Source organism: Delphinapterus leucas, chromosome 13 (genome assembly GCF_059928025.1).
Source record: "Delphinapterus leucas isolate spDelLeu-1000000601 "Yukka" chromosome 13, BTC_Dleu_Yukka2, whole genome shotgun sequence".
NCBI classification, from domain to species: domain Eukaryota; kingdom Metazoa; phylum Chordata; class Mammalia; order Artiodactyla; family Monodontidae; genus Delphinapterus; species Delphinapterus leucas.
Window position 1 is genome coordinate 7,071,011 of NC_143141.1, and position 21,829 is coordinate 7,092,839.

General features: G+C 44.2%; 1 protein-coding gene across 6 annotated transcripts in view; it reads left to right on the top strand.

Annotated features, from left to right (window-relative positions):
• The first annotated feature begins 14,707 nt into the window (after positions 1 to 14,707).
• Positions 14,708 to 21,829, top strand: part of CHST10 (carbohydrate sulfotransferase 10) — a 40,098-nt gene continuing 32,976 nt past the window's right edge. For all 6 annotated transcript variants that reach the window (XM_089922645.1, XM_089922646.1, XM_089922641.1 and 3 more), the window contains exons 1-2: positions 14,708 to 14,930; positions 16,836 to 16,905. The gene's annotated coding sequence lies outside the window, so the exon portion shown is untranslated. The remainder of the gene's footprint in view (positions 14,931 to 16,835; positions 16,906 to 21,829) is intronic.

Genomic DNA, 21,829 nt, shown 5'->3' on the forward strand with positions numbered 1-21,829 from the left:
TTTTCAAATAAACCTATAGGATAACTGACTTGTATCAAATTTATTTTGTTTCCTTTGCATATTTTGTGCTCATTATTTCTCAGATATTCAGGATAAAAATATAAATTAATTTTAATAATAATTCAGAAATGGGAAAAGGAAAATCCAAGAAAAAAATCTGCATTGATACTATTCAACAACATTGGTATAGACTGAATTGTGCTGAAACCCTGACCCCCAATGTGACTGTATTTGGAAATAGAGCTTTTTTTTTTTTTTGCAGTACACGGGCCTCTCACTGTTGTGGCCTCTCCCATTGTGGAGCACAGGTTCCGGATGTGCAGGCTCAGCGGCCATGGCTCACGGGCCCAGCCACTCCACGGCATGTGGGATCTTCCCGGACCGGGCCACGAACCCGTGTCCCCTGCATCAGCAGGTGGACTCTCAACCACTGTGCCACCAGGGAAGCCCAGAAATAGAGCTTTTAAGCTGGTAATTCAGGTTAAATGGCATAAGGATGGGGCCCTAAGCCAACAGGACTGGTGTCTTTATAAGAAGAGGTAGAGACACCAGTTCTTCCCCACTCCCCCACCCCATGCACGCACAGAGAAAAGGCCAGAAGAGGACACAGCGAGAAGGTACTGTCTGCAAACAGAGGGGAGAGGTCTCACCAGAAACAATCTTACTGGGACCTTGATCTCAGACTTCCAGAATCCAAACTAGGAGAAAAGAAATTTCTGTTGTTCAAGCCACCCAGCCTGTGGTCTTTTGTTATGACAGCCCAACCAGACTAACACAAACACAGGGATTCTTAGCTAGTTCAATACAAAAAAAAAACAAACAAAAAAAAACAAAGTAAAAGGTGGAAACTCTCATTGTTTAAAATGATACAATTATCGGGCTTCCCTGCTGGCGCAGTGGTTGAGAGTCCTTCTGCTGATGCAGGGGACACGGGTCCGTGCCCCGGTCCGGGAAGATCCCACATGCCGCGGATTCTAGGCCCATGAGCCATGGCCGCTGAGCCTGCGCGTCCGGAGCCTGTGCTCTGCAGCGGGAGAGGCCACAACAGTGAGAGGCCCGCGTACCGCAAAAAAAAAAAAAAAAAAAGATACAATTATCTACCCCCCAAAATCCAAAGGAATCAACTGACAAATTATCAGAATGAATAAGAGTTACGAAACAGCCGGATTTAAAGAAAACTATTTTCAGGAATAATTTTCTTAGACACGAGCAAAAACAAATTGAAAAATGTTTATTAGAAAATGTAAATAGCTTAAAAGACTATGAAATATTGAGAACTAAACCAAACGATAAATATGGACTATATTAAAAAATAAAAGTACAGAACTTTACCGAAGGACATAAAAGAATATGTGAATAAATGAAAAGGTACATCATGAATCTAGACAACATTCACTGTTGTTAAAGTTTCAACTAATGGCAAATTCACCTATAAAGTCAGGATAATCCTTACTAAACTTCCAAAATGACTTTTCATAGAATTTTAAGACTGATTCTGAAATTAATTTGGGAGAGAAAATATTCTAGAATATACAAGAAATTTCTTTAAAAAAGAATGATACTTTGTTAATGTAAAAATGTACTATAAAGCAATAGTAATTATGTTGTAGTAGTCATTTTGTTATTGATCCACCAACAGGCAAATAGGTCAATGGAAAGGAATAGAGTCTTGAAGCAGACCAGTTTAATACAGAGTCAAGGTGGTATTTCAAATCAGTGCAAAAATAATGAACTACTCAATAAATGGTGGTTAGGACAATTGGCTATCCATTTGGAAAGAAATTCCCTATTTCACACTATACGTTAAAATAAATTCCAGAGGATTAATGAATTAAATCTAACACACACACACACACAGGCACAGGCACACACACTTATATAAAATGCTATATTAGGAAAAAAAAGAGAGTAAATAATTGATTGGAAATTGCTCTTGAGCAAAACCCAGAATAGGGGAGGCTCTACAGTGGAGCTAAATTTGACTGGGATTTAAAAGACAAGTGGAGTTTGTGGAGCAGAGCAGGTAGGTAGGGGCAGTATGAAAGATACAAAGGTGAGAAAGTATCAGAGAAAAGTGAAGTTTGGTGCTTCCAGAGATTGGGGACAGAAGTGTGGCTGATAGCTGGAATGGCAGGAGAGATAGGTGTGGCATCTGTGGGGAGGTTGTTGGGACTACCACAAAGATGATGGGGAAGCAGAATGAAGGGCTCGATGGAAGCAGGTTGTCAGTCTGCAGACTTGTAGGGAGAGTAGTCAATGAGTCATTTTTATCCGCTTACTCTCCCCATCTGCAAACGCAGCTGCCCACCAACAGACGGCAATCCTCTGATGTTAGAACTTGGCCTCCTCCTGCAGGAAGGGAAGTGAGAAGGGAGAGGAACACGTTGGTTAGCGGCTGGGCTGGCGCGGAAAGCTGCCCTTGAAGAGCCTGCTGTGCCGATCAGGAGTTGGATGTATTGTGTCAGAATCAGGACGTCCTCAAGGTTTGAAAGCAGGGATGGTGGGATCTGAAGATGCAGGCATCCTCAGGTGAAAAATAGTGAGGGCCAGACCCCAGAGTCTTACCGAGAACAGAGAAGAGGGGGTGGATTCAGACGTTTGAACTGGAGAATTGGCAGGAGTTGGGGGTGATTGGAGGCTGAAGGAAAAGAAGGAGCTGGAGAGGCCTCCAAGGGGTGAGGTCTTCAACGCAGAGCAGAGCGGCAACCTTGACTGAGGCTTGGAATGCAGGCTTGGAGGGAGGGCGGTGGGTTGCTGTGTTGGTTACGTGCCTGCAGAGGATACAAACAGAGGGGTCCAGGATGTAGCTGGAAACAAGTGCCTTGTGCTTTAGAAAGAGACTGAACTGTGTGGATTTAATCATCAGGAGCACAGGTGTAGCGGCTGCAATCACTAGAAAAGACGTCGCTTTGGGAGAACGAATGGAGTAAAGGAACCTGAGAGCAGCGGCGAGACATCGGGAATATCAGGGCTCAAGGGCAGGGGTGGAACAGAAGCCAAAAGGGGATCCAGAGGGAACTGTCAGGGAGAGAGGGACGGTGGATTTAGCATCTAGGATGCCGTGGGTGAGCAGTGTCGACAGGGGCTGGCGTGAGCATGCGCAAACGCAGAGACCACAGAGAAGCACGTGCAGACCAGCCTTCCAAGCACAGAAGGTGAGAGGGCTGCGCACAAGGGAAGCTCCGTAATAAATGAAGGGTGAAGGAGATGGGGACACGCAGGTCGGCAGAGCAGAGGAATTGGTAGAGACAGGGAGATGAAAGGAAATTGAGAAGCCAAAGTCATGGAGTTATCCAAGGGGACAGAGTCACAAGCCAGGAGGAGGGATCAGTCTCTCGCCTCTGAAACAGGAGGGAAGGAGATAAAGGCACACACAGAGCTGGAGAAGGAATTTGAGCCAGGTTATGTAAAGAAGAGGCTAAGGTACCTAGCTGGAGGCTGGTGGGAAGAAGAAGGAAGTTCGGGCAATTTCGAGGCAAAACCTCACACAGTCCATATTCCCTTTGTTAAATTCTCTTTCCACTTTTTCCTGCTCTATATTTTAAATTTTTAAATATTTTCATAAGGCAGGCCTGCTTTATTCTTCACAGTGCTAAGTAATGGAATCCAAGCCCTGACGTAATAGATCCTTCTAATTGCTCGTAAGAGAAATCTCAGCTAAAGAAGAAAGTGTATCCCTCTCTAACGGAAACAAACTAAACAAGATGAAAAAACTCAGAGAAATGTTCTTCTACATCATGTAATCATGCTTGTCCATGTTGTTTCTAACACAAGCATCATAAAACATCGGAACTCCAGAGATTGTTGCTATGGCTTCCGCAAATCACTGTAGCTTCTGTGAAGGCGGTGATCCTAATTGGTCTTGTTTAAAAATGTGTTGTTCTGTTTCACCCCATTTGAGATCTGTTTTCTGAAAAGCATATATATCTGTGAGTCTTTAAGTCAAAAGAGGGCCAGGGGCACTTTGCTCATCTTCCATCTGTGTGAAGGGAAAATAATAACAATGAACCAAACCCTATGATTTTTTTTGTTATCGTAAACAAAGAATTTGAAAGAATAACTCATGTAAGTTAATGGTAATAGATGCTTGAGAAGCCAGGTAGGAAATGAAAAAAAAATGGCTACGGTCAGAGGGAAGGTTCCAATGGTCATTGTGGGCAGTCTTCATGATTGTGGGCTGTTCTTCATGGTTCTGCACAGGCCAAGGAGCAGGAGAGGAAGGTTCTGGAAACTCAAGGAGATGAGGGGGCTCTGGAACTGAAGGACCTCAGACCTTTGCTGGAGAGTCAGGCCACCTCCAAGAGCCATTTCCTGGACACCAACTGAGGAAAACCAGCCCCAGGGGAGATTCCTGCCCCCCTGACTGTCTTTGGGAGCCTTTAGCAAGGCTGCCTGGTGCACAGACTGCACTGCTGCCACCTTTGCTTGCAGAGACCAGCTGCCTATCCACCTCGGTAAGTTGTCCCTTTTGAGTCACTTTCCCATAGTTGAGAGAAGTTAAACACCCTCCTTGGAAACAGATGTGATCATTAGCTCCATGGGGACTAAGTGCTATCGTGGTTTGTAACTTCTGAGGGCACATGGGTCTCTCCAGGCATGTGAGGGAAACCATACATCCTCATCTCTGAAAAATTCACGGGCACATCTGGATGCCCAATTTTCATACCATTTCAGGGGTTCAGGCACATTGTTCTTTCCACAGTCCTGTTTTTCTACTGTTGTCAAAGTATAATTTACATATAATAAAATACACCCATATTAAGTATATCCTTGAAGGAATTTTGATAAATATATACACCCAAATAGCCACTGTCAAAATCAAAATCTGGGGGACTTCCCTGGCAGTCCAGTGGTTAAGACTCCAAATTTCCACTGCAGGGGGCACGGGTTTGATCCCTGGTCGCGGAACTAAGATTCCACATGTTGCGCAGCACGGCCAAAAAAAAAAAAAAGTTAAAAAAAAATCAAAATCTGGAACATTTTCATCACCCCCAAAAGTTTCCTCATGTGACTTTGCAGTTGGTTCCCACACTGAGTCCCAGCCCTAGGCAAGCACTGATCTGTCAATCACTGTAGTTAGTTTTGCCTAATCTAGAATTTCATATAAATGGAATCGTACATTAGGTGCTATTGTGTCTGGCTTCTTCTGTTAAGCATTATCCATGTTGCATGTACCAGTGGTTCCTTCCTTTTTATTCCTGAACAGTATTCTTTTGTGTGGATCTAGCACGGTTTGTTTATCCATTTACCGTGTGTGTGTGTGTGTGTGTGTGTCTATTTTATTATTATTTTTAATTGAAGTACAGTTGATTTACAATGTTTCAGGTGTACAGCAAAGTGATTCAGTTATACGTGTATATATGTACATATATTCTTTTTCAGATTCTTTTCCACTATAGGCTATTACAAGGTATTGATTATAGTTCCCTGTGCTATACAGTAGGTCCTTGTCTACCTATTTTATATGTAGTACTTTGTATCTGTTAATCCCCAATTCCCAATTTATCCCTCTGCACCTTCTCCCTTTGGTAATTATAAATTTGTTTTCTCTGTCTTCCACAGTCCTTTTTCTTGAACCCCTACCACAAAAAACCACCCACCTTCAGGAGAGGGTTCCTCTGAATGTAGCCCCCAGACCATGTGCTTGAGAAACACCTGGGGTGTGCGTGAAAAATACAGGTTCATGGGTCCCCTTCTAGACTCCCAGAATCAGGATTGCTGGGTGTGGCACACAAGACTATGCACTGAAAACACACTTCACAGAGGGCTCCACTGCCTTCTGAGTTTGAGAAGCTCTGCCTAGGGATTCAGGGGCCCCAGGTTAAGAACCTCAGTTCAAACAAAAGTAGATGATTTCTGGGACTTCCCTGGTGACACAGTGGTTAAGCCTCCGCGGTCCCAGTGCAGGGGGCCCAGGTTTGATCCTCATCAGGGAACTAGATCCCACATGCATGTCACAACTAAGAGTTCGCATGCCACAACTAAGGAGCCCAGTTGCCGCAACTAAGGAGCCCACCTGCCTGCCGCAACTAAGACCCGGTGCAACAAAATAAATAAATAAGTAAATATTAAAAAAAAAAAATAGATGATTTCTCTTGTGTACTCCATAGCTCATTCCCAGCCAGTTTTGGGTTCAGAACACACAAAGGTATTTTCATATTGGTTCTGGGAAAATACTGACAAAGACAAATCTTATGCAGAAAATAAATAGATAATAGAGGACTCCCCAGAAGCTGCGTGGAATGTCGGGAGTGATCTGTGCCCCAGCCCGGCTCCATCACAGCTGCCAGCGTCCACATGATCTATGCACAGCTATCTGCATGTGTAAAAATATCATTTGTGCACTAACCCAAGCAGCCCTGGTGGATAGGAAGTTTCGAGAAAGCTCTGATGACTAGAAAGTGTCATTTAGAGAAACAGAATGCAAACAACCCCTAAGCATTGCTGGCGGCCCTGCTCTGGGAAAGGCATCCTGGCCTTTCCATTTTATGACCCACCATGAATAATTCTCACAATGTTTCATCTCCCTATTACTCAGACGTCACAAGCTCATTTCTTTTCATCCCAAGGCCATATTTTAATTCAATGTAGCAATGCTCCTCCTCCGGATTCTGTGTTTTTATTACCCATCATGACACCATGAGAGCGCTGAGGCATAGGCACACTACTGAGGAAGCAATTGGTGCACAGGAGATAGAACGGGGCTGTAACTACACGTTTATTCCTCCTCTTCTCATCTGAGTAACTTTCTTTTTGGAAAGTTTGCTGACCAATTCATGGAGTGACTCAGTTTTCTACAGGAGACAACTACAGAATTATTACAATTATAACTACCCAGCTGTAATATCTGACACCACCATATTTATCAGAAGGCACACATCCAAGTCCTAAGCTGGTGTCATCCCATTAGGCAATTGTATAAAAAGGCTCTGGGTTGTGTTACGAATCTCTAAAACCTGGACTGTGTCAACAAAAAATAAGGATCTTTTTTTTCACTTCAGCTCTGAAGCTTTCAGACTTTGGACAAACCAAGATCAAGATGCCCAGTGTTTGACATTGTATGTTTTACGTGGACGCTATTAGTTATTATGTTCATGGAGACCTTGGCCTTTAGGGGGTCCTCGGTGTGGGAGACGTTACCAATCGTGGGGAAAGACTAATCAACAAATGGAGCTGGGACAACTGTGTTATCTCGTGGCTTCGACATCTCAGGGAGGCCGAATGGAAGGCACACACTGTACCGACATTTTTAAGGGATCTTTAAAGGTTGATGTGACTCCACCTACACTTTCAACCTCCAAGATGATATAAAAGGCAGGCTGTCTTGATTCTGCAGCCCCTGGCACTTTTCTTTCCCCACAGGGCTACTGAGACCATCAAATATTCAGATGTACTTCCATGACAACAGAGGAAATTTTGGAGAAATATTTCCTTAGCTTCCTGTGATCTTTGCCCTGGTCATTTGTTGGCTCACAAGTAAGCGATAGAGAAAGTAACTCAAGCTAAGTGCAGGTCGTCATCCTCACCAGTCCTCACGGCCATAACCAGCACTTGTAGTCTAGCTCAGCTTTCTACATGGAAACAAATTAGATTTATACTTCTTCACACCATATACAAATAAATTCCAGATGGGAGTGAGATTAGATAAATGTGAAATTAGATAGCTTTTAAAATTTAGAAATTTTAGAACAACTGGAAAGAAAGTACGCAATACTATATTATTACTGGGGGAAAGGTGATTTCTTTATAAAGACAGCAGAAATCACTAGAGAAGATATTGATGTATTATTATAAAAGTGTTAAACTTCTATACGATAAAATATGCTACAGGGCTTCCCTGGTGGCGCAGTGGTTGAGAGTCCACCTGCCGATGCAGGGGACGTGGGTTCGTGTCCCGGTCCGGGAAGATCCCACATGCCGCGGAGCGGCTGGGCCCGTGAGCCATGGATGCTGAGCCTGCGCGTCCGGAGCCTATGCTCCGCGACGGAAGAGGCCACAACAGTGAGGGGCCCGCGTACCGCAAAAAAAAAAAAAAAGCTACAAACTAAGGTTAAAGACAAGCCACAATCAGAGAGAACATTTTTATGGCAGATGAAGAATTTATATACAAATATAAATTCATATATATGCTATGAATTAATAATAGTTAACAATTAGACAGTGTTTACTATGTGTTGGGCACAGTTCTAAACATATATAAAGGCACATTATCCTAATAATCACCCTACAGCTATAAAGTAATCCTATTATTCATTTTTCATTCTACAGATGGGGAACCATAGAATTTAAACAGCTTACTCAATATTACACAGCTGGTAAGGATCTGAGTCAGGACTCAGCAAAGGATATGAGCAAGCAATTCAGAGAAGAAGAAATATAGTTGTTACCCACCAGGGTTCTTGGCCTCCCTAATCAATAGAAATTGATCAGAGGCTAGACAAGAAATTCAGGCAAGGCTTTATCCGGGCCCCTGCTGCATCAGGGGGCAGTGAGAACAAACAGCAGGTTCCTGATAGGGGGTGAGATTATTCCTCATATGGGGTGAGGGTAGGGGTGTGTCCAGGGGTCGTGCCAGAGGGTTGGCTTAGGTGTTTTGCCCACCCCTTAGGTGGTGTTGTGTGCCGGGGGCATGCGTAATACCCTGCTTTTGCTCCAGGCTCTTCAAAAGTGGCAGTTGGGTTTTTTTGGTCTCTTTGTATCTTTTGTTCAAAATTTGTGCAGAGTGCCCACGCATGCAGTTATTTTTAGTCCCATAGAGTTTCTTTGTATTTTGTTGCTCAAGGAGAGGTGTGTCCAAGTGCAAGCATTGCAGCACTGCAGCAAAGGGTCCCAGGTCCCATGTCTCGTAGTGACCAGTAGACTAGTATTAGAGAAGTATGTATTAAAACAATTCCATACCATTCACACACATAGGATTGTCGGAAATCTAAAAGTCTGACAATACTAATGTGGCCAAGGAGTGATGGGCAAGTAAATTAGCACAACCCCTTTGCGAGCAATTTGGAATACCTAGCGAAGATGCTTGGAGTTGGGAGCCCCAGGGAGTCAGTTTTGATGGTTCCTAAAGACTAGACTGCTACAGCCCCTCAATTTTTACTGTGGGACCCCTCTCACCTGCTATTGGATTGGGCAAGACCCTCCCCCATTTCAGTGGCTGCTTTCAAACTGGTCCTCTGTACAACTTCCGGTTTCTCCTGTTCTCCAGTTTCTCAGATGCTGCCTGGTTATCTGTCTGTTCCTGTACAGATGCTGTTAACCTATGGGTCTGTGGTTTTTCCCTGCTTACTTGTATTTTTGAGGTTTGTGGCAATGGCTCATCATCTGGTTCTGTTGTCAGTGTTGTCCATGGGTTTTGCTATCTAGTTGCTCTGTTTTTATGCCAATATTTTGAGAAACTGAAAAACTGTGCTGCCACTACCACCTCCATATTCCTAGAATCTGTTTATGACATAAAGAACTAGAGGTAGCTTAAATGTCCAGCGAAGGGGATCTGTTTCGTATACTATGGTACGCCTATAAAATGAAATAGCATGAAGCCATTACCAGTGATACTGTGGAGCTCTCCATGTTGTAGCATGTATCAGTACTTCATTCCTTTTTTTTTTTGCCAAATCATATTCCACTGTATGGGTATGCTATATTTGGTTATTCATTCATCATTTGATGGACATTTGTGTTGTTTCTACTCTTTGGCTATTATAAACAGCGATGTTGTGAACATTCACATACAAGTTTTTGCACAGATGTATGTTTTTATTTCTCTTGGAATATATACCTGCTAGGTTGACATTTTGAGGAACTGGCAAGAAGTTTTCCAAAACGATTGTACAATTGTATATTCTCACCAGCAATGTGTGAGTGTTGCATTTCTCCATGATTGCCAACACTTGTTATTGTCTTTTTGATTCTAGCCATTCTAGTTGATGTGAGGTGGTATTTCATTGTGATTTTGATGTTCACTTCCCTAGTGATTAAATGATCTTAAGCATCTTTTCATGTGCTTACTGTCCATTTGCATATCTTCTTTGGAGAAATGTCTATTCAGATCCTCTGCCCATTTTTAAACTGGGTTATTTGCCTTTTTGTTATGGAATCGTAAGGGTTCTGTATATATTCTAGATACTAGTCCCTTATTAGATATAGGATTTGCAAAAGTTTTTTCCCATATTGTGGGTTGTCTTTTCACTTTTTTGATAGTATCCTTTGAAGCACAACATTTAAAGTTTTTGATGAAGTCCAATTTATCTAATTTTTTCTTTTGTTGCTTGTGCTCTTGGTGTCATATCTAAGAAACCATAGTCTCACTGAAGGTTACAAAGATTTATGCCTATTTTTCTGCTAGTTTTTTAGTTTTAGCTCTTGCAGTTAGATCTACAATCCATTTTGAGTTAATTTTTCAATATGATGTGACAGAGTGTGTAAATTCATTCTTTTGCACATGGATATCAGTCATCTCAACACCATTTTTTGAAAGGACTCTTCTGCTTTCATTTAATTATCTTAGCAACCTTGTGTTACTGAGTCCAGGCTCGTACTGCTCACTGCATGACAGGCCAATCGATTGAGAGACCAGTTGTTGAGGCAAGGAATGGCGACTTTATTTGGAAAGCCAACAGACCAAGAGGATGGTGAGCTAGTGTCCCAAAGAACCATCTCGCTCAGGTTTGGATGCTAGTTTCTTTTATAAAAGAAAGAGGGGAAGGTGAGGAGGTAAAGTAAAAAAGGCAATAAGTTGTTGCAAATATTTCCTGGCTCTGGCCAGACTCCAGAGGGGGTGTGTTAATTTCTTCTTTTCCACAGGTGGGCCTGGTCAGGATGTTTCCTGTGAACAAAGGAAAACAAAGATATTTTAGCTTAACCTTCAGACATGGGAGACAGGCTTCCTGGAGATGGGCCATTATGCATACCTTAAGCTATAGGCAACATCCCTTTAGTGAATAACTTGTAGCAAAAGCAATAGAATACAAAGGTTAAAGAAACACATCCAATATGGAGTCAGGGTTGTTCTTCCCTGTTACAGTTGTTGGAAATCAATTGATCATAAACGTGAAGGTTTATTTTTGGACTCTCAATTCTATTCCATTGATCCATATGTCTATTCTTATGCTGGTACCACACTCTCTTCATTACTGTAGCTTTGTAGTAAGTTCTAAGATTGAGAAGTGTTATTCCTCCCTCTTTGATCTTATTTTTCAATAAGTTTTGAGTTTCTTGAAGTTCCCTGTGAATTTTAGGGTCGCATTGGCAATTTCTTCAAAGAAACCAGATGGAATTTTGATGAGGATTGCAATGAATCTGTAGATCAATTTGGAGAGTACTGCCATCTTAATATTAAGTCTTCAGATACGTGAACATGGGATGTCTCTACATTTATTTAGGTGTTCTTTAATTTCTTTCAAAAATGTTTGTATTTTTCAGAGCATAAGTTTTGTACCTCTTTTGTTAAATTTATCTCTAAGAATTTTATTCCTTTAGATGCTATTATAAATAGAATTGTTTTCTTAATTCCATTTTTGGATTGTTCATTGCTAGTTTATAAAAATACAATGATTTTTGTATTATATCCTGTAATTCTGCTCAACTAATTTATTAGCTCTTTTTAGTAGAATCTGTAGGATTTTCTGTATGCAATATCATGTCATCTGAAAATAGAGATAGTTTTACTTCTTCCTTTCCAATATGGATAATTCATTTGTTTTCTTGCCTAACTGTCCTACCTAGAACCTCCAGCAAAATGTTAGAAGTGATGAAAGTGGACATCCTTGTCTTGGTCCTGATCTCTGGGGAAAGCTTCCAGTCTTTTACCATCAAGTATGATATTATTTGTAGAGTTTTGTAGATGTCATTTATCAGGTCGAGGAAGTTTCCTTCTATTCCTAGTTTATTGCATGTATTTATCAATAAGGGGAGTTGAATTTTGTCAAATGCTTTTTCTGCTTCTATTTATTCATGTGATTTGTCCTTTGTATTCTATTGATATAGTGTAATACATTAATTGATTTTCAGATGTTAAAGCAACCTTCATCCCTGGGATACATCCCACTTGGTCATGTTGTATAATCCTTTATATATATTACTGGAATCAATTTGCATGTATTTTGTCGAGGGATTTTGTGTCTTTTGTATACAAGATATGGGTCTGTAGTTTTCTTGTGATGTCTATGTCTAGCTTTGGTATCAGGGTAATATTGGACTCATTGAATGAGTTGAGATGTGTTCCATCCTCTTCTATATTTTGGAAGAGTTTGTGAAGGATTTGCATTAATTCTTCTTTAAATGTAGAATTCAACAGTGAAGTCACCTGGGCCTAGTCTTTGTAGGAAGTTTTAAAGTTACTAATTCAATCTCTTCCTTGTTTGTTATAGGTCTATTCAGATTTTCTGTTTCTTCTTGAGTCAATTTTAGGTAGTTTGTGTTTCCTAGGAATTTGTCCACTTGTCCAGGTTATCTAATTTTTTGGCATACAATTGTTCATAGTATTCATTTATAATCCTTTTTATTTTTGTAAGTTTGTAAGTAATATCCCCCTTTTCATTCTAATAATTTGACTCCTCTCTTTTTTTCTTGGTCAATCTAGAAAAAGATGTATCAATTTTGTTGATTTTTTCAAAGAGCCAGTGTTTTGTTTTGTTATTTTCTCTTTTGCTTTTCTATTTTTTCTTTCATTTATTACCACGCTAATCTTTATTATTTACTTCTTTTATTCTTGCTTTAAGTTTAGTTTGCTGTTCTTTTTCTAGTTTCTTAAGGTGAAAGCCAAAAATAAATAAATTAATTAAAAAACTAAATAAATAAAAATAAAAATGTTAAAAAAAAAGAAAAACTTCTGGTTATAAAAGGGGATAGCAGCGGAGGCATAAATTAGGAATTTGGGGTTAACAAACTACTATATATAAAATAGATAAACAACAAGAACCTACTGTATAGCACAGGGAACTATACTCAGTATCTTATAATAATCTATAATGGGAAAGAATCTGAAAAAGAATATATATATTCAGGTATACATATATAACTGAATCACTTTGCTGTACAACTGAAACTAACACAAACTGGTAAATTAACTATACTTCAATTTTAAAAATGTTTAAAAAAATAGTGAAGACAACTAATGTTCTCGTGTTATTGCGAAAGTGGTTTTGATATTGCAGATCCCCTAAAAGGATCTTGGAGATTTTCAGGGGTCCACAGATCACGTTTTGAGAACTGCTATTTTAGAAACTATTCTGCTGTTATAAAGACTGAATACTAATACTTTCCTTAAGTTCATTTATAGAAACAAAAAGAACTAGAATAATTCGGAAAAACCCCAACAAAAATATTCAGCTACCTTAGTCACCAATGTGTAAGCCTCTTGAAAGCACTGTATCTTTTAATATTTGAACAGCATCTTAGGAATGCAATAAATAATAATGAAAGTAGTTTATGTTTACTGTGATTTTAACTACTGGGGGAGAACTGTGCTATGTACTTCAAATGCATTATCTCCTTTATTCTTTAGTATCAAACTCTGGGGTAAATACTATATAATATCCCTATTTTATAGATGAGGAAATGGGAGCACAGAGAGACAAAAGAACTTGACAGGGTCACGAGCCTTCTGTGGTGGAATAAAGATTTGAACCAACAAGGTCTAATTCCCAGAGCTTGGACTCTTATTTAAACTCTGCATATTATTCAGTGTCACATCTAAGTTCCAAATTTACTTCTTGTGCTCCTCTCATGTACGTGTGTCCATTCAAACCCTCAAGGAGAAAGCATATGTCTCTTGTCAACCATAGTGCCCCCAAGAAAGGGCTTAATAAATATCTGAATGTGTGATCAAAAGACCGAGTAAACAGCCCTTAAACTGCCTTGCCATCTTTAAGTCATGGTGGTCAGTAACCACGTTAAAAGTGAAATTCTGAAATGTTGAGCCCCACCGGTATTACATTTAAGTCATTAAAGAGGAAACCAACAGGGTAGACCAAAGAAGAAAAAAAAAATCTGGTTTCTTGAAAGCTTGACAAAAATTATATGTGTTCAAGTGCATACGTGTGTGTGCACACGTATCTATATTACCGTGTTTGCTAAGTAGATATATATTTAGGTAGTTAACAAACATGTAGGTTAGATCAAAACAAAACCAGTTGACGTTTTCTAGGGCAATAAAATCCCCATCACCGTTGGGACTGACTCCACCCACTCTACCTTGACAAGGGGGTTACATCTGTCAGCCAAGGGTGGGTCTGCGGAAAGGGCCCTGTTGAAAGCTGTTTTTACCAGGTAGGCTGATTAGGAATGCTGGGAGGTGCCCCAAACTCAAGCAATTTTGCCTTTTTCCAAGCTTGGATTTTTCTATTTTTCATTTTTCCAAGTTTGGGATTTTTTTTCGTTCTCAAACACCCAACCTGTTTCCTGGATGGAGACCTAGTGGGATTAGGTTTGGCCACAAGTCTCTCTGTCACTTCCCGGGATATAATTTGGTGGGTGTTTTTTTTTCGGGGGTGTGGGTGGAAGGGAGGCTCAAGGACCGGGTGATCGGGCTCCTGGGGTCCTTTGGCTCCGCCCCCTCCCACCTCCCCTCGGTCCCGGCGGCGCGCACACTCGGGGGTGGGGCGGGGACGCGCACAGCCGCGCAGGGGCGCGCACGGCGCGGACGGGCGCTAGGGCCGCGTGGGGCGGCGGCGGCCTCGCCCCCCGAGAGGGCGTCGCGCGCCCGCTTTCCTTCTTCCGGCGCCGGCGCCGCCGCCGCCGCCGCCGCTGCCGCCGCCACATCCCGGGCCGGGCGGGCGGCGGCGCCGAGGCCTCCGGGCGGGCGGGCCTCCTGCACTCCCCGGGCGCCGGGAGCCCGCGCGCCTTGCCCCCAGGCCCGCGAGGCCCGAGCCGAGCTTCGCCCCTGGGGCCGCGGAAGGGCCCGAGGGCTGCGACAGGCTCCGGCTCCACAGAGGGTGAGCTCGGGGAAGGGCGGGGGGCGGGGGGATGAGCGTCATATACTCCCGGACCCCGACTCCCACAACACGCCGGGTGGACGGGAAAACGGGGGGAAAACCGGCTTCTGTTTGCTAGCGATATCCCAGTGTGTTTTGGCGACTTGAGGGCCTCCCTAGTTCGTGGGGTTAAAGAGGAGAACCTTCATCACGTTAATTATGCAATGAGGCGGCGTCCTTGCTGGGGATGCTGTGATCGTGGCATCATTGATACTCGGTGATCCATAGTTTACTTCTTTCATCCTTGCGTGAGGATTTGCATTTGTAATTGGAGGCGGAAAGAGGAAGAAAATGTTCCACTTGGGTGCAGGGAGCAGGCAGACAGAGGAAGAGAGAGGCCAGGGAAGAAGGGCCATGTGCAGCTTCCCTAAGTGCACAATTAGGCACGTCTCTGGCGGGTGGGAGGGGAAAGGATGGTTGGAAATGCGTGTGTCCTGCCAGGTAGGCTCCCGGGTGCCCTCAGCTCAGATTTGGACAGAAGAGAGGCCTGTCAGAAGTTGGAGGTGGAGGCATAAATTTCTGCACTTCTGGCTGGGAAGATGAACCAGATCTTCCAAAAGCTGCCTTGTTATTTTCCACGTCTGCAAAAGGCAGGAAGGGGCCGGGCACTGAGTGCAAAGCAGCGCAGTCAGGTTCTGGTTAGCTGAGAGGCAGGACTGTCATAAAGGGTTTTTTTTTGTCTCAAACACCCCAAGTCTGGGGCCTTGGACCATAAAGAGTTGGTTATTGGTCAGTTTTCACTGCCAGAGTGAGAAATGTCTCAGGTATTCTTAAAACCAGGCAGAGCTCCCTTTAGCTCCAGGCTTATTCATTCTTTTCATTGACTGGGTTAAGAGGAAGAGACACGAAGAGGGAAATGGTCTTCTCTCTTTTTTCCCATTATAATTAGGGCAAAGTCCATCTTGGGTCCAAATGGGAATTTCAAGATGGAAAGAAAAATCTTCCCATCTTTGCTTTTGACCCTCCAGGATAGAGTCTCCAAGAAATACCTAAGAGAAAAATTCTCTCCTTCCCTGGAATGGAAACTGGAGTTCTTGCAAAACTGAACAAAGAAAGGGAAGAATTAGTTACTATCCTGGGCAATTTGCAGTTATATTCAGATCATTTTTCAAATGCTTGAGGTTATACAGTAGAATAGAAACGGGGGAGAGAGGTGAATGCAGGACCTGAGAGATCATAGAAGCCAAGAGAGTGTTTTGTCCTGATACAGGTCTGGAAGAATCTGCATCTTAACCTTTCCGTCTTTGTAACATAAAATTGCTTTTCCTTTTAATATTGAGTTCATAAGAGTAAAGGGAAGCATAGCTAGACTGCTCCAAGCATCCCAGGCAGCTCGGGCTCTATTGTGTTTTAAATCAGTTGGATGTTTATTTTGCCAGGTAGCTCTATTAAATCTGTAATCTCTCTAATTCCATGAGTTTGGCTTGTTTCCATTTATTCATTCACGATATGACGTTTGGCTGGAATTTACCCGGGTGTTATAGCTTGAAGAAATACAAAACCCCGTGAACGCCTTGCATTGAAAGATTTGATCATCTTACATAGGAATCCTTTACGCAATATCAAACATATAAAACAGGTATAATAGGATCTGATTATTTTTGCTCCAAAAAATATTTCATTTTTTCATACTAAGTGACAGGGAAGAATCTTTTAAACAGCTAGCTCTTTTGGTATGTTTAGAATATTTATTCATCTGCCAAGCCATCCAAAGATAACCCCCCTCTGTAAGAGACCTGGCGTGCGAAATATACTTGAAAAATCAAAGTGGTTAACTGTTTCCCAAGTATAAAGCAAGTTGTGTTCAGTTAGTTGATCTCATAACCTTTAATGGTGCTTATTTGTTTTTTTAATCGTCCCGTACAGAGACAGGAGGAGCCAGGAACCTCCAAGGCAAAGCAGATACTGCAAGGAGATGTGGACCAGGCCTAAGAAGGTATGGAAGGGAGGTTGTGGACACCTCACTAGTTATCTGAGATCCACGTCACATAGCATTCTCCTTTCTTGCTCATATGGGGATTTCCGGAAGCTTAAACTCGTAAATAGGAGTATGTACACGGATTCTTAGAAATGTTTTCTTAACCATGATCATAATAGGAGCACCCGCTTAGGCAGGGGGTTAGGTGAGCTGGGTACCTGCCGAGTGCAGTGCCTGGCTTGCAGCGACCCCCGAAGACGTGTTTGCTGTTCGTCATCATCACTCCTGAGAATCTGTCTTCACCTCCAGTTCACTCTCCAGCTGGCTAGAGTGAGGAGTAGGTTTCCATTCTGGTCACTGACGGATGAGCAGTCGTTCTGAGGTGGTAAATTGTAATGACGATGGCCAAGTAGACAAAGGAAATTTCTGAACTTAGATTGAGAGAAACCCTTACTATGAATTTAAAGCTCACAGTGATTGTAATAAGACTTTATATACATATATATATATATATATTTATTTATTATTATTATTTTTTGTGTGTGTGGTACGCGGGCCTCTCACTGTTGTGGCCTCTCCCGTTGCGGAGCGCAGGCTCTGGACGCGCAGGCTCAGCGGGCCCAGCCACTCTGTGGCACGTGGGATCTTCCCGGACCCGGGCACAAACCCGTGTCCCCTGCATCGGCAGGCGGACTCTCAACCACTGCACCACCAGGGAAGCCCTAGACTTTATATATTTTATAAATTCATACGCAGCATTTTATTTTCTTAAGTGGTGATTTAATAATTTTGTTGATTAGGGAACACATTTTAGTTCAAAATCGAAAGGGCTGGTGGTGGAGGGTCCCCGCTGCTCCAGCCTCAGCTGTCTCTTGTTTCCCTTCTCCCTGTCTGTCCTCCCGGGGTTACTGGGTCCTTGTGCACGACCAGATTCTTTTCGTGAAGTTTCCTTTGCTGTCTGGATAGGTTTTGAATGAATGTTTTAAAAACTGAACGCTGGGCAGGTGATCCTTTCCCCGGGGTACATGGGTGATGGGGGGCGGGGGTCCAGGAGTTTCCAACTCAGTAAAGGGCCCTTGACAAGGCTCTTCATCTGGGCCACTCCCTCGCCGTCCTGCTCACTCTGCACAGGAGATGCCAGCCTCCTTGCTGCTTTGGGGATTCTGGGACCCAGACCAAGCTCTTTGCCAGGTGCTGCGTGATGAGTCCCCTCCCTCTGTTTGAACATCTTCTCAACATCATCTCCACCGAGGTGCTCCTTCCTCCCTTACCCTTCTGTGTTATTAACTGTGTCACTTAGCGCCTGCCTGGTGTGATCCTAGGCGTTAATGGCTCTATCTGTTTATGGCCTGTCTGCCTCTATTAGAAGCAAGCACCATGAGAGCAGAGCGGGTAGGTTGCTGTATCCGCAGAGCCAGGAACAGCTCCTGGCTCAGAATAAGCCCTTGGTAAATATGGCTGAATGGATGAATAACATTTGGAGAAAAGCTGTTTTTTGGTTTTTTAAATCTCCTCTCCTTTCTCTGTCTAGTTGTCTGTCCCTCTGTCTCCTTCACATTCAAGGAGTTGAATGGAGGTTAACATCCCTGATGTCCGCAGGGCCCCTCGTTTTGTTTACTTGTGGATGCCTTTTTAATTCCCTTTCCTCAGTCTCATTTCCTCTCGTCCACCCACATAAGAAATCACTGGAAAGGTCATCCTCTTCTTTCTTTGTGTTTTTGTAGAACGTGTATTTTTGGTTTCAGTGCCTGCGTTTTTAATTTACGTAAATGGCACTGTGTCATATATCTCATTCTATTTTTGCTGTATTTCCTTTGCACCACAGTTGTGAGATTTATCTGTGTGCTTGTGTGCACACTAGACCACGTCTAGGCCAATTGCTTTTAAAAATTTGTTAACTCTGTTTGGAACAGTTAAATGGACTTATTTACCACAGGAGGAGTGAATGTGCCTAGTAAAAGTAGAACTAGGAGAGGGCTTCCCTGCTGGCGCAGTGGTTGAGAGTCCACCTGCCAATGCAGGGGATGCGGGTTCGTGCCCCGGTCCAGGAAGATCCCCCATGCCGCGGAGCGGCTGGGCCCGTGAGCCATGGCCGCTGAGCCTGCGCGTCCGGAGCCTGTGCTCCGCAACGGGAGAGGCCACAACAGTGAGAGGTCCGCGTACTGCAAAAAAAAAAAAAAAAAGAACTAGGAGAAAAACAAGTGGAACTAGGCAGGTGGGAGTCAAACTCTTCTGCACAAATTCAGAAGGATTGTGCTTTTGGGTAACAACTCGAACACGGGGGAGAAGCCACTGGCAGCTGAGCAAAATGGATGCTTTCAAAAAGCATCATTTGGAAAGTGCAAGGGAGGCCGAATTTGCACCAAAAGTTGATAATAGTACCAGAGTCACTGTTAGTCATTATAGACATGTCAAACGTGCACTGTCTCCCTTAACGGTTTAGAGAGAGACAGCTTAGGATTTCGTGCATTTCCTGCATGCCTGACCCTGCTTTCCCCATATGTCCGTCAGTTCTTTAACCACCGCTTCTGCCTTGTGAGTTTTCAAAGAGCCAACCTTCTGGCTTAGTTTCAGAGCCTGACATCTTGAGAGGTGCAAATCCCACGTAATGATCAGGAGTAGGGAAGCTCTGCAAACGGCCAGGGTGCGCGCTCAGGTTCATCACTGTTAGCTGCAAGAGGCACGTTGGGAGTTGTCTTGGCTCCTTGAACAAGGGAGAGTTAATTACAGAAAATGTCAGGCTCTTTAAAGGCTGTTTGTCACCTGGCTGCAGGGAGAGCAGTGGCCCCTCCAGAGCCGAGGAGGGAGGACCGTGGGTGTCAGGCCCCAGACTCTCTGCAGACGGAAACAATGAGCCTCAAGGCTGTTGCCCGTGGACAGGAGGCAGACCCGTGGGGAATTCGTGTGCTCAAGGAAACACTGCAGATGGCAGATGGCGGGCAGGCCGGGAGGAGCTGGGGCTACAGGAATTTGGAATGACTTTCTTTTTGTTGAAAAAAAAAATGGGGCAAATCTTCCTGAGTTTTCCAAGGTCAGCCCAAAATTCTACAGGTTACCTATAGATGGGAGGGCTGGAAAGGAGAGTAAATGGGAACAGTGATGGAGGTCTTTATTCTAATCAGGCCTCTTTAAGCTGTTTATTCAGAGCACAGGTAATTCAGATCCTCAGTAGACAGTCTCAGTCGACAGACACCCTTTTGCTACGGTTTTCCTTCTCATACTGTAAAGAGGCGGTGGGAAGACAGCTGTTACGCTAAAAGGCCTAGAATCTGCATTTTAACGAGTTCCCCAGGGGGCAGCGGGGGCAGTAAAAGCTGAGGAGGCCTGGGGGCTGGACCAGCAAGCAGCTCAGCCTGGCCGCTCACTGGCATCCTGAGCAGAGCTTTTCAAACTCGCCCAGATTCAGCCTCACAGGTTCGCCTGGATCCTCCTCCACAGGTTTGCATTGTCTCTGCTCAGGTGTTCTTGGGGCCCAGGGTGTTGCTGTAGTTTTCAGAAGCTCCCCAGGTGGGCCCGGTACGCAGCCAGGACTGGGAGCCGCTGCCCTAAACGTAAGGTCGGACACCTTAACAGATGATCCCAGAGCAGAAACGCCGCCTGGCCAAGTGGACACGCCCCTCCGTAGGATCCGTCAAAGCCTAGCCCCTCGGGTACTGTGGCTCTTACTGGTTCATTGGCAGGTTTTCAGAGATCGAGGGGGTGATGTGATGGGGAGCATTTAGGAGCACCTCCTGCGGCCTGTGGAAGTGACCCTAGGGCTGGGGCATGGCTGAGCGGATCGCTGTGCTTGGCTGCCAGAGAAATAGTTCCAAGATGTAAGTCAGGTCACTGTACCCCATCCCCTCTCACCCACAAGGTGACCGCTCCCCAGGGCCCAGCCTTGTCTGACCACGTCTGCCAGGGTGCTTCTCTGGCCGAGCTCGGGAAGCTAGTGCCTGCGCTTCCGTTTGTGCTGCTCTGCAGCCCGGTGCCTGGGTCTCCGCCCCTCACCCTGTAGGTCTCTGTGCCGCCCCTGCCCTCCGTCTGCCAGGTCGCGGCCCCTGTGCTTTCCTCTCACGGCACCGCGTCCTCTGCCTCATCTCACGTCTTAGGTAGAGTCTTTGGTGGCTGCCGGTCCCCCCAGCAGCCTGCCAGCTCCACAGGACAAGGAGCGTGTGCGTGTTGGGGGTGCTTTGGGGCTCGGTGCTGTGTCCCTGCACCTGTTTTGTGGGATGAATGAGGACACCTTTTCGTGATGAGCTTGGTAAATGATCGTTTCTCAGTTAGTGTGTCCTTCAAAATGCATGCAGGTGCACGTCTCCTCGTGTGTGTGTGTGTGTGTGTGTGAGAATGTATGCAGATGCACGTCTCCTCGCGCGTGTGTGTGTGTGTGTGAATGTATGCAGGTGCACGTCTCCTCGCGTGTGTGTGTGTGTGTGAATGTATGCAGGTGCACGTCTCCTCGCATGTGTGTGTGTGTGTGTGAATGTATGCAGGTGCACGTCTCCTCGTGTGTGTGTGTGTGTGTGTGAATGTATGCAGGTGCACGTCTCCTCGCGTGTGTGTGTGTGTGAATGTATGCAGGTGCATGTCTCCTCGCGCGTGTGTGTGTGTGTGTGAATGTATGCAGGTGCACATCTCCTCGTGTGTGTGTGTGTGTATGTGTGTGTGTGAATGTGTGCAGGTGCACATCTCCTCGTGTGTGTGTGTGTGCGTGTGTGTCGGATGTCGTAAGTGTAGAGATAGTGGCCCTGAGGGGTGGGGCATGTGGTGGGGGCCTGGGCTTCAGTCTCACTGGTTCTGGTCAGCATGGGACTTGGAGAGCAAGTCCTGGTTCGTCTAAATTTTTAACCAGCTTCTACCTTGACAGCTTCTTCACTTGAGTCTGTGTGTGATTTGTGAATTTTCTCATTATAGACCACGAGAAAAAAAAGTTAAGTGCTTAAAAACGGTCCATCTCTCC